Source organism: Podarcis filfolensis, assembly GCF_964270895.1.
Source record: "Podarcis filfolensis genome assembly, chromosome: 2".
Classification (NCBI taxonomy): domain Eukaryota; kingdom Metazoa; phylum Chordata; class Lepidosauria; order Squamata; family Lacertidae; genus Podarcis; species Podarcis filfolensis.
The window spans coordinates 10,753,819-10,768,329 of record NC_139605.1 but is presented as its reverse complement, the minus strand read 5'-3'; the positions used below and the strand labels follow the sequence as shown (position 1 = coordinate 10,768,329).

The 14,511-nt window shown below is 47.7% G+C and overlaps 1 protein-coding gene across 1 annotated transcript in view; it reads left to right on the top strand.

Annotated features, from left to right (window-relative positions):
• Positions 1–13,319, top strand: part of CYP21A2 (cytochrome P450 family 21 subfamily A member 2) — a 194,576-nt gene extending 181,257 nt beyond the window's left edge. The window contains exon 9 of the transcript XR_014544985.1: positions 13,272–13,319. The gene's annotated coding sequence lies outside the window, so the exon portion shown is untranslated. The remainder of the gene's footprint in view (positions 1–13,271) is intronic.
• Positions 13,320–14,511: the final 1,192 nt, after the last annotated feature.

Here is a 14,511-nt window from a genome sequence, read left to right as displayed (position 1 = left end):
GAAGGGACCCACGGGGCATCTAGTCCAACCCCCTGCAAAGGCCCTGTGATTCTATTCTATGAATGTTGGAGGTCCACCAACCAGAGCCAGATGCAACATGATCCCACCATTAGGTTTCTCTGCACTTAGGCTTCACACACATAAACATTGCATCCTATATTCCTTTTATTTACTTTTTGTTTTAAAGAATTTAAATACTGCTTAACTACAGTAACCTTTAGGCTATTTACAAAGATGCAATGCAAAAAACTAATTATCAGTTAAAAGTGTATGATGCCTGCTATAATAATAATAATAATAATAATAATAATAATAATAATAATAATAATATTTAGTGTTGGCTCAGGGGGGAAATATAGAAAGGAGAATTCCTGGATGCCAAGATCCAAGTTTGGTGCAATTACTCTTTCATGAGAGAACTCCAGCAGAGATTTAAAATCACAAAATGTGCTACAAAGTAGAGCATGGAAATATAGGCTCTTAGACCTTTAAAATATGACCTTCCAAGTTCCTTTCCAAGTTTCCCTCTTCTACTAGCACAGAAAAAGACCACACATTTGTGGAGTTAATTTTTTTTACTTACAAACGCTCCAATGGTCAGATTCATGTGCTTTTCCACACATCTGTCAGAAAAGTTGCACAGGCAGTAAAACTTAGTTTAGTTACAAAGTGGTGAAAGTTCCTAAGTTATTGGTATAGGAACATGGGCATAGCCGAGGAGGGGCAGGGGGGCAGCTGCCTCCCAAATCAAGTAAATCAGTGGTACCTTGGGTTAAGAATTTAATTCGTTCTGGAGGTCCGTTCTTAACCTGAAACTGTTCTTAACCTGAGGTAGCACTTTAGCTAATGGGGCCTCCCGCTGCCACCACGCTGCCAGAGCACGATTTCTGTTCTCATCCTGAAGCAAAGTTCTTAATCCGAGGTACTATTTCTGGGTTAGTGGAGTCTGTAACCTGAAGCGTCTGTAACCCAAGGTACCACTGTACTTAACTAACTGAGGTTCTGCCCCCCCCCCCCAAAAAAAACATAAAGCCTGGCTACGTCCATGTATAGGAACTCAAGAGCGGCTTGTGAGAACCATGTGGTTCAAACGTTGAGCTTCTCAGGTAGACTGGAGAACAAAGCCTTGATTACCTTGTTTCTCCCAAGGTGAGGGAAGGTGGACTTAGCTAAGCCTGGCAGGACAACTTACTCTATGGTATTAACCAATTCATGCATTAATTAGACTTAAGCATGTTGGTTATATGAAGCTGGTACAGTGGTACCTCGGGTTAAGAACTTAATTCGTTCCGGAGGTCCGTTCTTAACCTGAAACTGTTCTTAACCTGAAGCACCACTTTAGCTAATGGGGCCTCCCGCTGCTGCCGCCACGCGATTTCTGTTCTCATCCTGAAGCAAAGTTCTTAACCCGAGGTACTATTTCTGGTTTAGCGGAGTCTGTAACCTGAAGCGTATGTAACCCGAGGTACCATTGTACTAAATGCATAGCTCCTGGTGGGTACAACCATGCACCCAATTCATTGGGGACCATTGACTTCCCCTAGGGGTAGAGCTCCTTTCAACAATCTCCCCCCCATAAAAAATTGAGTTGATGCGCATTTCCATTCAAATGGTACACATGCATCGTGTCTTGTGATTATGCGGGGTGGGTCTTATCTGCCTCCCCCCATATTTTATTCAAGTTGGCACCCCTGCCTGAAGACCCCAGTGACCAGGCATGGCTATAAGGGATTCAACAGTCATTTTGCCAAGGCAATTTCCCTCAATAAAATGCATAATTTTGTATGTTATTTTCACTAACATATGCATTTTAGGCACACTGCCCTTGTATATGCATTTTTGTACATATTAATTCACTGGAGGGCTGCACTGTAAATTTGGAGAAGTGTAACTTTAAAAGGATGGCTTTGGTGTGCGTCTCACCCCCAAATATGCTGTATTTTTGTTTGAGGCAATGAATTATACTAGGAAATGATCCCAGATATTCTGTTTCCATTATCATGAACACACACTTGAAAACATGACCATTTGGAGAAACAGTTGGAATGTGTGCCAATCTTATTGCCTTTCTGGGATATCTCAGTTGGTAGAGCATGAAATTCTTAATCAATCTCAAGGTTGTGGGTTCAAGCCCCACATTGGGCAAAAAGATTCCTGCATTGCAAGGGTTGGACTAGATGACCCCCTATAATTAAATAATTCTATGACGCGGGTGGCGCAGTGCGTTAAACAACAGAGCCTTGAGCTTGCCGATCAGAAGGTTGGCGGTTCGAATCCCCACGACAGGGTGAGCTCCCATTGCTCGGTCCCTGCTCCTGCCAACCTAGCAGTTTGAAAGCACGAAGTGCAAGAAGATAAATATGTACCGCTCCAGCGGGAAGGCAAACAGCATTTCCGTGCGCTGCTCTGGTTCGCCAGAAGCGGCTTAGTCATGCTGGCCACATGACCCGGAAGCTGTATGCCAGCTCCCTTGGCCAATAAAGCGAGATGAGCGCCACAACCCCAGAGTCGGCCATGACTGGACCTAATGGTCAGGGGTCCCTTTACCTTTATGATCATTCCAGAAAGTGCAAATTAGGCAAGCTCACTTTTAAATGCAAACTGAACCCACCCACCCTTCCTATGCTCAGTCCAGCCATTTGTTTTTAGATCCAGAACTGACCTCACAGACTTTCCACCCAGAAATCCACTCCTGGTTTTCCCCCAAGCTTTCTTTGTTTCAGCAACCTAATTTAAAAAGGGCAAGGGCAATGGAGGCCTTTGCCTTCTTGGTACTGTTAATCTTTTTGTCCTACAAGTACTTCAACTCACCCTGGTACTCTGCCAGCAGATCCCGATCTGCCTTCTGCCCACTCCTTGTCATGATCAGATCCTAATGGTCTGATGATGGAGTGCAAGAAGCATCATGCGGACAGACTTAATTTGAGCAGACAACAGCTTGGTGCAAATCAGGTGTCAGGACACACTGTGGGACTGGACTACTGGGATGGAAGAAACAGCAACGGCTGTTCCTCAACTTTTTTTGTATGTTGAAAATATAAACACTTGCACTCGCTCGGATGTGCCTCCAGCACTTAGCTGCGGAACACAACAGTCCCTTGGGAGACAGAGAGCACAGATGAAGAGAAACATAGTCGTAGAACCATCTCACTTTAAAACAGACGGCTTCCCCCAAAGAAGCCTGGGAACTATACAGTCATACCTTGGTCCTCAAATGGGAACTGTTCCAGAAGTCCGTTCAACTTCCAAGGCACGGCTTACGATTGGCTGCAGAAGCTTCCTGCACTACAGTGGTACCTCAGATTAGAACTTAATTCGTTCTGGAGGTCTGTTCTTAACCTGAGGTACCACTTTAGCTAATGGGGCCTCCTGCTGCCGCCGCACTGCCGGAGCACGATTTCTGTTCTCATCCTGAAGCAAAGTTCTTAATCTGAGGTAATATTTCTGGGTTAGCGGAGTCTGTAACCTGAAGCGTATGTAACCTGTAATTGGAAGTTGCAGAAGCCACATCAGACGTTTGGCTTCCAAATAACATTCGCAAACTGGAACACTCACTTCCGGGTTTGCGGTGTTTGGGAGCCAAAACATTTGAGTCCCAAGGCATTTGAGAACCAAGGTATGACTGTATAGTTCCCAGGATTCTTTGGGGGAACCATCTGTTTTAAAGTGGGATGGGTTTGTTATGGGTGCTGAAAGTTGTTAGGAGACCCACCTATTCCCCCTCACAGGGCTACAATTCTCGTTTAACAGTCGGTCCCTATCCCAGGGAACTCTGGGAATTGCAGCATTGTGAGGGGAGCAGGGATCTCCTAACAAATTCTTGGCACACTTAACAAACAATAGGTCCCAGAATTATAGGCCACAACTATTTAAAGTGGTATGATACTGCCTTAAATGGATAGTGCATGTGGGACCTGAGTTAGACTGTGTCCTAGGTAAAGAGCCTACAGAAATCAACTTGTGTAGCGTTCTGCTGAAATCTCTGCTCCAATTTCCACCCATGGAAGAAGCTGCTGTTTTTCGGCCTCATTTGCACGGCACTTTCAAATCCCTTTATGATTCCAGCGGGTGCACATTAAGGGTAGGCGAGAAAGCTGCTTGGTTCAGTTCACTTCTGAAAGCGAATCCATTTCATTTCCTATTTCGGAAACAACACGCAAACCAAAACATAGCCATCCCACAAAAATTCAGATTCCTCTGAATTTCACAGAGCAGCTCTCCAGCAATAGGCTTTCCTCAACATGAAGCAACACAGGTTTTCAGCAAAGCCATTCAACAAGTGATTAGCTCCAAATCCTTGTTGGCGACAGAACCCTTTATTTAAAACCCAAGTGAAAAAAAAAGGAAAAAAGTAACATCTCAAGTCAGTTCACTGATCACATCAAGACCTTGTTTCCTCCAGAGTTCAGGTCAAGATCAGGTCACAGTGGCCAACCAGATGCCTGTGGGAAGGAAGACTGGAAGCAGGATCTGAGCACACAAGCCCTCTCCCCTCCTGCGGTTTCTAGTGACTGGTATTCTGAAATATTACTGCCTCTGGCCATGGAGTCAACAAGGTGATGCAGCAGCAAAAAAAGCTAATGCTATTCTAGGCTGCATCGACAGAACTGTAGTATCCTGATCAAGGGAAGTAATGCTACCACTCTATTCCGCCTTGGCCAGACCACATTTGGAATACTGCATCCAATTCTGGGCACCACAATTTAAGGATGTTGACAAAGCTGAAAGGTATGCAGAGGAGGGCGACCAAGATGGTCAAGGGTCTGGGAACCAAATCTTTTTATACCCTACCCATCTAACTGGGTTTCCCCAGCCATTTTGGGCAGCTTCCAACATGTATAAAAACACAACAAAACATTAAACATTAGAAAACTTCCCCATACAGGACTGCCTTCAGATGTCTTCTAAAGTCTGTATAGTTACTTCTCTCCTTGGATCAGGGCTCTCCATATCCTCCAACATTTCTCCGATGAAAAGGGAGGCATCCTAGGGACGCGGGTGGCGCTGTGGTCTAAACAACAGAGCCTAGGGCTTGCCAATCAGAAGGTTGGCAGTTTGAATCCCTGCAACGAAGTGAGCTCCTATTGCTTGATCCCAGCCCCTGCCAACCTAGCAGTTGGAAAGCACGTCAAAGTGCAAGTAGATAAATAGGTACCACTCCGGCGGGAAGGTAAACGGTGTTTCCGTGTGCTGCTCTGGTTTCGCCAGAAGCGGGTTAGTCATGCTGGCCACATGACCCGGAAAAACTGTCTGCGGACAAACGTCAGCTCCCTCGGCCAATAAAGCGAGATGAGCTCCGCAACCCCAGAGTCGTTCGTGACTGGACTTAACTGTCGGGGTCCTTTACCTTTTTTTAAAAAAGGAAAAGTAGGACATTCCAGAATCAAATCAGAACCCAAGGTGGCTTCTGTAAATCTGGGACTGTCCCTGGAAAATAGGGGCACTTGTAGGGTCTGGGAAGGTGGGCATGGTGGTGGTGGGGTCATGGGACCAAAGTTTATGTAGATCCAAAATGACATAAGAAGAGCCTGCTGGATTGGGCAAAGGCCCACCTAGTCCCGCCTCTTGTTCTCACAGTAGCCAACCAGATGCCTGTGGGAAACCAACAACAGGATCTGAGCACAAGAGCCCTCTGCCCTCCTGTGGCTTCAGGAATTCAGATGCATTACTGCCTCCAACCATAGAGGCAGAGCGCAGCCATCATGGCTAGTATCCCTCTCCTCCACGAATTTGTCCAATACTCTTTTAAAGTCATCACTGCCTCCTGAGAGAGTGAATTCCACAGTGTAGCTATGCTTTGTCTAGTCTTTGCTTTCACTTGTCCTGAACTGAGCTTCCTTGGGTGTCCACTACTTCTAGTGTCATGAGAGAGGGAGAACAACTTTTTTTCTCTTCCCCCCTTTCTCGGTAGGTAAAGGTAAAGGGACCCCTGACCATTAGGTCCAGTCATGGCCAACTCTGGGGTTGCGGCGCTCATCTTGCTTTATTGGCCGAGGGAGCCAGAGTACAGCTTCCGGGTCATGTGGCCAGCATGACTAAGCCGCTTCTGGTGATCCAGAGCAGTGCATGGAAACGCCGTTTACCTTCCCGCCAGAGTGGTACCTATTTATCTACTTGCACTTTGACATGCTTTCAAACTGCTAGGTTGGCAGGAGCTGGGACCGAGCAACGGGAGCTCACTCCATCGCGCGGATTCGAACTGCCGACTTTCTGATCAGCAAGTCCTAGGTTCTGTGGTTTAACCCACAGCGCCACCCACGTCCCTTTCTGGGTACCATGTCTAATTTTGTGAAGCAAGGACTCAGGTAGTTCATGGTTCAGCTTCTTCTCAGCCAGTGTGGTGTAGTGGACTCAGAGCAGTGGACTCGTAATCTGGTGAACCGGGTTCGCGTCTCCGCTCCTCCACATGCAGCTGCTGGGTGACCTTGGGCCTGTCACACTTCTCTGAAGTCTCTCAGCCTCACTCACCTCACAGAGTGTTTGTTGTGGGGGAGGAAGGGAAAGGAGAACGTTAGCCGCTTTGAGACCCCTTAGGGTAGTGATAAAGTGGGATATCAAATCCAAACCCCTCTTCTTCTTCTTCTTCTTCTTCTTCTTCTTCTTCTTCTTCTTCTTCTTCGTCTTCACTAACCCCTGTGGGACAGCAGCTCTCTCTGAGGACACGTTTCTCCGCACCCCCACCCCTGGATGTCAATGCCTTTCTCTCCATTCCCGATCCAGGTGAATCTGGGTCAGAGCTTGTGACTCAGAACAGAGAACAGGGAATGGGAAACAAAAACATTGCAATAAAAACCCGGGCCTCGCCCAGAGTTGCAGTGTGTGGCCGTGAGGGTTGGACAACTCTTTGGCAGAAGGTGCCTACCCCCGTGGCAAACTCAAAGAGAGAGGGAGAGGGAGAGAGGGGTGTCTAGGGGATGGAGGGATGAGGCTGAGCATTCATTTCGGTTTTTTTCCATTGTCTTGTCCAGGGTGTTTGTATTTGCGGGGAAAGAAGGATGTCTGGAGGAGGAGGTGAGGAGAAGACGGTGTCATGCGAAAGGTCCCTGGGGGCGTGTTACTCACTCACTGCAGGAAAAGGAGGCAAGGCCAGCACAAGGAGTGTGGGGTGGCGGCACTTTGGGGGAGTCCGGCAGAACGGACGGACTCCCCCACCTCCCTGCCAGCGAGGAAGGCGACTTTTCAGAAGTCAAGAGATCAAAATAAACATCTCGGTTGCCTCGCTGGCTGAAACCGGAGCAAGGAGGCCATGCTCCAGCTGTTCGCCTTGCCAGCGTCAGCTCGCCAGATCCCTCCGGGAAGGAATCTCACAAGTGTGGCACGCAAAGGGGGCCTCTCCTCTCTTTGTTTATTCCCTCAACACATATCAGTTGGGGAGGTATGTTTCTGAGAGGCAAGGTTGTAGGGGGAGAGGCATCAAAGAGAAAGGGGAGAAGAGAGGAGATAGGAAGGTGAGCAGTATTCAAACTTAGTCCTGCTTGCCACAGACGAGTCACGTTTATTCCAACGGGGGTGCTTTAAGTGCGACTGATTTTGGATCTGACCCAGCTTAAAAGCTTTTAGAGCTAGCCATTACTGGCCTCAGAAAATGAGAGAGAGAGATTTATGTGTGTGGTGATGCATTCAGGAGCTAAAAATATATGATGTTAAGTCTGCTTTATGCATAGGTACCCTCCCTCATTACAGCTCATTGGGTCTCAATGAGTAAAAAAAAAATGTGGATGTAAGAAGAGGCAGGGGGAGGAATCCCCTCACAAAGCCACACTCACACACCGCCCTGAGTTTCATCCTGCGCGTGGCTTTTCCTCAGAACTAGTGAGTCGTTTTCCTCTGCACATTTTCTCCCCTCATGCTTTTATGATATAACAAGCACTGAGGGATCTGCACACTTTGTGGTTTTGGGTTTTTGTTTGAAGACTATGCTGTGGGAAAGTGAGTTTTTCTTTTAAAAAATTATTTTGATGCATATAGCTTTCAAATAACAACTGCCACCTGTACTTCTGGAGACCCCGGAGCTGTATCAGGGCAAAGGCCTATCTGCTCTCACAGTGGCCAACCGGGTACATTGAAGCGAAGCCCCCAAGCATTGCACAAAAGCCATAGATTTCTCCTACTCATGTTCCCCACTGAGGGGTCATTCAGAGAGGCACCTTGCCAAAATGGAAGACACGAGAGAGAGATATCAATAGATATCGGGGAAAATATAAAAATCATTGTATGGGGGGGGGGCAAATTGGGGAAAGTCCCCCTGAACAGCCCCGTGAGGATGGAGCATGCTCAGTGGCCATGGAATGCTGACTGACTACTGCAGGGAGGGAAGGAAATGGAACACTCTTTGGGAGGGGTAATGGAATGGTGTTTTGCGGAGGTGGGCATGGCTGGCTGACAGCAGCACTCCAGGCTGCAATGTTTTGTCACGTCGATTCCTTCTGAAAGGAAAGGTGTGTCACTCTCAGCTGCAGAATTTGAGGGATTCCTCTATCTCTGCCAAGGTTTGGGAGGTTGTGTTGTTGTTGTTACTATTGCAGCTGATGCAACAGTCAAGAGTTCCTAAGACATCATACCTTCAACACCTTGAAGGCAAAAACCGGGGCACCATCTTCCTGGGCACCATCTTCCCTTTCTTTTCTTGTGAGAGAGCGACTGCCATTTTGGGTGCTGTGATCTTATGCGACTTCACACCGCACCCCCCCAAAAACCCCCGCTTTTCCAGGCTTTTTTGAGGGGGTGGGGAATCGCGACACAAAATTGCATGCCCCAAATGGCTGCCGTTCTCTTGCGAGCAAAAGCAGGATGTCCCTTTTCCCCCCCAGGGCACTTGTAGGTATAATAATAATAATAATAATAATAATAATAATAATAATAATTTATTTATACCCTGCTCATCTAGCTGGGTTTCCCCAGCCACTCTGGGCAGCTTCCAACAAAATATTAAAATACCGTAATGCATCAAACATTAAAAGCTTCCCTAAACAGGACTGCCTTCAGATGTCTTCTAAAAATCTGGTAGTTGTTGTTCTCTTTGACATCTGGTGGGAGGGCGTTCCACAGGGCGGGTGCCACTACCGAGAAGGCCCTCTGCCTGGTTCCCTGTAACTTGACTTCGCGCAGTGAGGGAACCACCAGAAGGCCCTCGGTGCTGGACCTCAGTGTCCAGGTAGAACAATGGGGGTGGAGACGCTCCTTCAGATATACTGGACCGAGGCCGTTTAGGGCTTTAAAGGTCAGCACCAACACTTTGGATTGTGCTCGGAAACGTACTGGGAGCCAATGTAGGGAGTTATGTGGTCTCGGCAGCCGCTCCCAAGTAATGACATGTAGGTTATAGAATCAAGGCCAAACAATTTGGGATGCCAGAATTTGGGGGGGAACTTGGGGAAGGGATGTAACTCAATGGTGGAGCGTTTATTTTTCATGTAGGAAGTTCCAGGTTCCATCTCCAGCATCTTGGCCTAGAGGAGAGGCCTGTGTTTGAATCCCTGTAGAGCTGCTGGCCGTACATGCAGACAGTAATGGGCTAGGTGCACCAATTGTCTGACCCAATATAAGGCAGCTTCCTATATTCCTCAATCGGGGGAGTCATATTTCAGATGCATCTCGACTCATAATTTGGCTCCCAGTGATGTTTTCACAGAGATGGGTCCAGCCACCAGCTACTGGCCAGGCAATTATTAACCAAGCTGGTCCGTGCTGAATCCCTGAGCGCTTCCAGACCTAATTGTTTTGCTATTTGGCAGGGATCAAGCCAGCTGGAGGAAGGGGGTTCCTACGGACAGACTGTGACTTTGCACTGTGAGTATTCTGAACTGTGCGGTGGAGTGCGCAAGGTCCTGTAAACATCAGACGCTTCCAACTTTGACGCTCAGATGAGCACTTCATTCCACTTGTTGTCTGGGGTCGGGGTTTCGGGGGGCCCCCACCTTTTGGGGTGTTGCTGCTACGGAGAACACCAGGCTTCCTCAGTCACGTTGACTCATTGGATTTCGTCCGGAGCAAAAACGTGACCAGTTCCAAACATAGGAAACTGCCTTGTGATGAATCAGGCCATTGACTCATCTAGCTCCAATTGGCAGCTGCTCTCAGGGGTTTCAGACAGGAGTTTCCCCAAGCCCCACCTTGGGGGCGGGGTGGCCTCTCCTTCCTTGGAGGTTTTCAAGCAGGGGTTGGGTGGCCACCTGTCATGGATGCTTTAGTTGAGATTCCCACATTGCAGGGGGTTGGAGTAGATGACCCTCAGGGTCCCGTCAAACTCTTTGATTCTATATGCCCCACTCACCCTATGGAGCTCTTCATAGGTTCAGTGCTGGTGAATTAGGGGTGTCTCCAGCCTTGATGCTGGCCATCCACAGCTGCTGGTCAACAGACTCAGCAAGCACACGGTTCACCTGGTGTCCTCCTCACTAAGTTTTGTATTTTTATTCACATTACAGAAATTATTTGTGTGTTGTACATAAATTATACCTATAGATCTGTATGATAGCTCAGTCGGTAGAGCATAAGACTTCATCTCGGGGTCATGGGTTCATATATAAAAACATAATAAAACATTAAATATAAAAAAGGAAACTTTTCCATACAGGGCTGCCTTCAGGTGTCTTCTAAATTTGTATAGTTACTTATCTCCTTGGGGTTTTTTTTTGGGGGGGGGGGGGTCTCACAACTCCACACCCTCCAACATTTGTCTGATGAAAAGAGGGAAATCCTAAGGAAAAACGGGACATTTTGGGATCAAATCAGAAACCAGGACTGTCCCTGGAAAATAGGTACACTTGGAGGGTCTGCCACATTTAGGGCCTGGTCTTGAGGCTCCTGATTCCTGGTCGGCCAGGCCCTCAGCCATCCAAAGTCCTAAGTACGCATCTCAGGCTGGTCCTCTAATGCTCTTCCTTCAGCTTCTGTTTGGGCCCCATCTTCCCCCCGGGGAGATGTTAGCGTTGCCTCCCTGTAGTGGGGGAGAGATGGTCTTGGAAGAACGGGCTGTACCGTCTGAGTCTTTCTACTGTGACTCTCGGCAGAGATCATCCGTCAGGCGAGAGAGGCCTGGTGGTGAGGAGGAGTGATGGGGCCTTCGTTGTGAGTCAATCTTTGGCTCAGTGCCTCGTGCTCATTCCTCCCTTGTTTGTTGTTTCTCTAACAACGCAGACAAATTCCGTGTGCTCCAAAATTGCGTCGCAACAAAAATTAAGGAAGAATTCAAAAGAGGATTCCCGAGTTCTTTGGTAATTGGAAAATGGACAGGGTGGGGCAGGAGATGAGGAACAAGAGCTCACCGAAAAGCAATCTGGATTGGGGGCATGTGTTGCCGTTGCAACCTTTTTATAAAATAAAAAAAGAAAAATTAAACTTTTTTTCTGACAAGGAACTCTTGCCTTCTGCAGATGCAAGCCACAGGCAGAAATTCAACAGGTGTAGTGTTGCCCACCCGCCTTGTTCTGATGAAAGCGTTCCCTGTTGACTTTCTGCCGACAGAATACATGCAATTGCCCTGCCGCTGGGGCTGGAGCAGAAAGGTTACAGCAGGAACAGCCGGCCCTGTGACCCGAAACGAGATTTATGGTTGCAACACAGCTTTGCGAAAACAAAGCGACACGAACCATCAGTTAATAAATTTTATTTGCAGATCAGAGAATGTTCTCCAGCCATCCGAGGAATCAGAATTTGGCACAGATGTGCTCCAGTACAGCTGCAGCAGCAGCAGCGGACCTAATTATCTCTCTATATAAAAGTTGATTGCTAACATCCAGTCCCACGCTCCCGACATTCCGTCACACTTCGGTGTGACCAATAAACAGCACCCAGAATGGGCCTCTGCGCAGATTGCGGCAGGTTTGAGTCTTGTTGACCAGGGGCACCAACATGAGGGAGAAAGGTTTCGCCGCTACACCCTAGTGATATCCCTGAAGGCACTGAATTATTTTCTACCATATAAGGACTACCATTCATTCCTTAGGGGGAAATAGGGTCCCTTTTGTGAGTTGCCCCATGGACCATATAGTAGCTCAAGCAGATGGAGAGGGGGGTTCAATTCAGATTGGAAATATACCATGAGGAGAAAGAAACATAGCATGGACGATTGTGCCAAGACCACAATCCGAATCGGAGGCTCCACAGCTGCATTTGCCCTTAAAAAACCCCCACGGGTGATCTGACAATCACGTCTGAATTGGCTCTTGGTCACCCTAAAGTGTGACGGAATGCTGGGAGATGGAACGGAATGTTAGCAACTAACCCTTGCCTGGAGAGATGAGGAGGCCCACTGCCGCCACAGCTGTACCGAAGCATCCCTATGCCAAAGTCTTGGTCCCTTGGATAACAAGAGAACGTTGTCCAATCAGTGTAAGCTCACACTGAAAATTTAGCCTATGAAACAGCCCACAGACCTAACTCACACCTGATTAGCTGGTGACTTGGAAGTCTTTTTTTAAAATTTCCTTTGTTTGTGTGAACTTGCCTCATGGTGGCCCATTGGCTTAGAGAGCACCTGGATCTAGGTTTTTTTAAATGAAACATTATGGATGAATTTCTGGCCTTGCCGCACAGTTCATCCCCAGGTCAAGCTGCCCAGGGAGGCTACTAAATCTCCTTCCTGGGGCCCCTGCTGTCAAGGCAAGATTGAAAAGTGCCTGTCAGCGGGATGCTTTAGGCACAGAATAGCCTGACTCTGAACAGAACCCGTCGATACTTCCGCTATTCATGTCAATGTCCTCTTGGAATAGTAGGGTTGTGTTCAACTAAGTTCTGCTCAGGCGAGATGCGTTGAAGTTAATGAACCTAAGTCGTTTCCACTCATATCAGTGGGTCTGATCTGAGTAGGACTAGCATTAGATACAACACATAAAAGTTGGAGGGGCCTTGAAGGTCATTCGTTTTATTTATTACGGGCCTATCAGCAGGAGGCCTCAGCAAGAACTTTCCGACAAGAACATATGAAGACCCTGTTGGATCAGGCCAAAGGGCCATCTTCTCCAGCATCCTTTTCTCATAGCGGCCAACCAGATGCCCTTCTGAAGTTTCTATCAACTGGTATTCCAATTATTGCTGCCTCCAACTGAGAAGTCAGTCTAGGGCCTTCAGAGAGCAGGATTCTAGTCCCCACTTAAGCCATGAAGCTCACTGAGAGACCTTGGGCTGGTCACTCACTCTCAGCCTAACCTACCTTACTGGGTTGTTGAGAGGATAGAAGGAGGAGGAGGAGGAGCAGTATGTACACCACTTTGAGCTCTTGGGAGGAAAGGCGGGATACACCATATTTTTTGCTCTATAAGACGCACCAGACCATAAGACGCACCTAGTTTTTGGAAGAGGAAAACAAGAAAAAAAAATATTCTGAATCCCAGAAGCCAGGACAGCCGCGTGCAGCCTCTCCCGGGCAAGGGGAGCCTTCATCCCGCTGCCCAGGAGAGGCTGCACACGGCTAAGGCTGCCCCAAGAGCTGCGCTCCCTTTAAAGAGCGTGCAGAGTGTGTGTGCGGCTTTTGGGGGCTTTTCCCCAAGGAGGCTCTTTAGATGGAGCGCTGAGCAGAGCCTCCCGCCTTCATTCTCTCCACAAGACTCACACACATTTCCCCTTACTTTTTAGGAAGGGAAAAGTGCGTCTTATAGAGCGAAAAATACGGTAAATGCAATAAAAATAAATGTGCCATATATACATTTATATGTATGCTTTGCCACAGTATGCAGTTTTAAGGGCATTACTCGGCTGGCGAACTGCATTGCGAAATTCAAATGAGCACCAATTTTGCAAGATGGCTGCGTTTTTGCTTCGCGTACTCTTTCAGAAAGTGTGGATTTGGAAAGTTCACTTTTAAATGCAAACAGAAGCAAATCCCCACCCCTCCTTCTCTGGAGATGCCACTGGGGCCTGCTCTCCCATAGTTTCCATTAGAAATTATTCTGAGAATCAGCATTCAGTCCTTGGTAATAAAGAACGAGGGCGAAAAAGAATGCTCTAATGGCTCAATTGAACACCATCCATGTTTCAAAAGCTCTTCAAGTAACGACTTTCCCATCTTGCGTTGGCCTCTCTATCTTGCGTCCTTTCCCAAATTTCTCTCCAGATTCCTTTAATATCATAACCAGCCAGTGGCTGCTATCCTAAGCACACTTACTAAGGAGTAAGCTTCGTGGAATTCAGAGGGACTTCCTTCGAAGGATTGCGCTTCTCTCCGGTTGCCTCCAGCTGCATCCATTTCCGTTTGCGGAAGGCTCCTCCAACCAGCCAGAGGCGGCTTCTGCGGGTGGAATGGGGAAGAAGGGGCTTTGTGCTAGTCCCCTGGGACCACAAATCCACCATCTGCTTCAGGCAATCGGTATAGCCCTTCAGAGCAGTGTAGGTGGTGGTGAGGGAAGCGGCAGAAGTGGGAAATTCAATCCAGGTCTCATCCAAAGGCAAACTCACCTCATTTGCACATGAACTGAATCACCGCCAACTTTTGAAAGCCGTGCTTCTCTGAATTGTGCAGTGCAGCTCTCTGGCCAAGCAGTGTACGCAGACATGCATATACAGTGGTACCTC